The 3,567-nt window shown below is 36.2% G+C and overlaps 1 pseudogene; it reads right to left on the reverse strand.

The window, feature by feature from the left end:
• Positions 1-747: 747 nt before the first annotated feature.
• LOC122753792 lies at positions 748-1,199 on the reverse strand (annotated as a pseudogene).
• Between the last annotated feature and the right edge of the window lie 2,368 nt (positions 1,200-3,567).

Raw genomic sequence — 3,567 nt, forward strand, 5'->3', positions numbered from 1 at the left:
CTGATTTGAACTCACATCCTCCTGAATTCAGGGCCGATGCTTTATCCACTTTGCCACCTAGCTGCCCCTCAGATAATTAATTTCAACACTTGTTTCATATCCTTGCTGTGTTAGAGCCAAGTAAAACTTGTTTTAAATGTTCAATGACTTGTTAGTGCCTGATTTTTGTCCAAACATTGAACCTGAACTAAGAAGGTACTGGTATTAGAACTGTGCCTTGAACAGAAGACCCAGAACAACAGAAATAGAGATAGTAGCTAAATATGAAATCACGGAAGGGAAACCAGCCAAAAGTGAATTGACTCTTTCCAGCAGTATATGACCCAACTCTAACAATGAGATGTGAATAAAAATTTCTAAGTATGATACTTTTGATCCTAGTCCTCATGAATAAGGAAAGTAGATGGTAGGTACTTGAAGCAGTAGGAGACCATTTTATGGAAAAAATCTTCTGAGAAATTGAGGAAGGCAAGAGAACAAACATTCACTAGCATTTTGTTTTTAATTGGTTTTTGTATTTTTTTTTGGTGAGGCAATTGGGGTTAAGTGACTTGCCCAGGGTCACTCTGCTAGTAAGTGTTAAGTGTCTGAGGCTGGATTTGTACTCAGGTCCTCCTGATTCCAGGGCTCTATCCACTGTGCCACCTAGCTGCCCCTTTAATTGGTTTTTTGTTTGTCTTTGTTTTTGTTTTTGTTTTTTTTTAACAACAGAATCAGAATTACTTTATTCATGGCTTGGGTTTTACTTTATTCCTCATCATCAGGCAAAATAATCTTGCTGGGGTCAAAATAGTTGGAAGTCATAAGGGGAAAGCCCTGGGCCTCCCTTAGCTCTGCTTCCTCCGGGACCATTCTTTCTTTCATCTTGTAGTGGGGAGATAAGCCAGAAAGGTGGAATCTAGGACAATGTCGATAGAGACACCAAAGAAGAACATGACTCTCATGTTCCAGAGGTCAGTGATGGGGTCTTCATCAAAACCGTGGGGAGTCTGGGTTCTTCTCGCAAAGGTTGATATCTTCTGTTTCTGGGTCTTCTTGCCAGGGGACCTTTGGTGCCCGGGGCCATTTCTCCACCACTGGCAGGGTGACCATGGCTTCGGTCATGGTGAAGGTCCATCAGAGAGAAGCGGTAGCCAGCACCCTCTGTGCTGCCCCCAGCAAATGCCTAACAACCCAGCCACTGCCCTTGTGGCTGCCATGGCTACAGAGCTGCTTGAGCAGGAAATCAGACACCTTAATTTGTTTTTAATTATTTTTATTTATAGTTTTTGGGGTCCAATTTTCTCCTCTCATTCCCTCCCCACCCCCCTCTCTGAAGCAGCAAACAATCAGATATGGGTTATACATGTATGATTATGGAAAACATTACTATATTTGTCATTTTGTACAAGAAAACTTGATTAAAAGAAAAAATGAAAGTGAAAAATAGCATGCTTCAATCTGTTCCATCAATATCAGTTCTTTCTTTGGAGGTAGATAATATGTTTCATCAATACTCTGAGAATCAGAGCATAGATTTTTTTAAGCTTCACAACTCCTTTGGGATTGTCTTGGATCATTGTATTGTTGTGAAAAGTCAAGTCATCCACAGTTCTTCATTAAACAATATTTCTGTCTCTGTGTACAATATTCTCTTGGTTCTGTTCACTTCACTATACATCATTTCATACATGTCTTTCCAGGGCCTTTCTGTTTTTGTTTTTGTTTTTGTTTTTAGTGAGGCAATTGGGATTAAGTGACTTGCCCAGGGTTACACAACTAGTAAGTGTTAAGTGTCTGAGGCCAGATTTGAACTCAGGTACTCCTGACTCCAGGGCCAGTGCTCTATCCACTGCACACCTAGCTGCCCCTCCAGACCTTTCTGAAGTCATCCTGCTTGTCATTTCTGATAGCACAATAATAATATTTCCTCACCATCATATACCACAGTTTGTTTAGCCGTTTCCCAATTGATGGGCGTTCCTTTCATTTCCAATTCTTAGCCACCACAAAAAGAGCTGCTATAAATATTTTTATACAAATAGGTCTTCTTCTCTTTTGGGGCATGTCTTGAGATATAAACCTAGCAGTGGTATTGCTGGATCAAAGGGTATGCACAGTTCTATAGCCCTTTGGACATAGTTCCAAATTGCTCTCCAGAATGGTTGGATCTTTTCACAACTCCACCAACAGTGGATTAGTGTCCCAGTTTTCCCACATCCTCTGCAACATCCAATATTTTCTGTTTTTGTTATATTTGCCATTCTGATAGGTGTGAGGTGATACCTCAAAGTTGTTTTTAATTTGCATTTCTCTGATCAATAATGATCTAGAGCATTTTTTCATATTATTATAGATAGCTTTGATTTCTTTGTCTGAAAATTGCCTGTTCATATCCTTTGACCATTTATCAATTGACTTGTATTTTTATAAATTTGACACAGTTCTCTATATATTTAAGAAATGAGGCTTTTATCAGAGATGTTTGTTTCAACAATTCTTTCCCAGCTTTCTACTTCCTTTGTAATCCTCATTACACTAGTTTTGGTTGTGAAAAAGCTTTTAATTTTATATAACAAAATGATCTATTTTACATTTAATTTTAGTTTCTATATCTTCTTTGGTCCTAAATTCTTTACCTACCGATAATTCTTACATATAAATTATTCCATACTCCCTTGCTTATGGTATCATCTTTTATTTTAGTATGTGGTATGAGATGTTGGTCTATACCTAGTTTCTGCCATACTGTTTTCCAGTTTTCCCAGTAGTTTTTGTAAAATAATGAGTTTTTGTTCCAAAAATTGGATCTTTGGATTTACCATATACTAGATTACTACAGTCATTTATTGGTATAATTTCTATCTATTCTATTCCACTGATCTACCTCTCTATTTCTTGGCCAGTACCAGATTGTTTTGACAATTACTGCTTTATAATACAGTTTGAGATCTGGTACTGCTAGAATACCTTCTTGCATATTTGTTTTTCATTGATTCCCATGATATCCTTGAACTTTTGTTTTTTCCAGAGAATTTTATTATTTTTTTCCTAGCTCTATAAAATATTTTTGAAAGTTTGATTGTTGTAGCACTAAATAAATAAATTAACATAGGTAGGATTGTCATTTTTATTATATTGGCTCTGCCTACCCATGAGCAATTAATATATTTCCAATTGTTTAGATATGACTTTATTTCTGTGAAAAGTGTTCTGTGGTACTGGTCATATAATTGCTGTGCTTGTCTTGATAGGTAGACTCTCAAGTATTTTACATTGGCCACAGTTATTTTAAATGGAATTTTCTCTTTCTATATGTTGTTGATGGACTTTATTGGTCATATATAGAAATGCTGATGATTTATGTGGGTTTTATTTTGTGGTTTCTACAACTTTGCTAAAGTTGTTAATAATTTCAAGTAGCTTTTTAGTTGATTTTATAGAATTGTCTAAGTATAACATCACATCATCTGCAAGAGTGATAGTTTTGTTTCCTCGTTACCTATTCTAGTTCCTTTAATTTCTTTTTCTTCTCTTATTGCTATAGCTAACATTTCTAATACAATATTAAATAATAGAGATGATAAT

Source organism: Dromiciops gliroides, chromosome 4, assembly GCF_019393635.1.
Source record: "Dromiciops gliroides isolate mDroGli1 chromosome 4, mDroGli1.pri, whole genome shotgun sequence".
Lineage (NCBI taxonomy): Eukaryota > Metazoa > Chordata > Mammalia > Microbiotheria > Microbiotheriidae > Dromiciops > Dromiciops gliroides.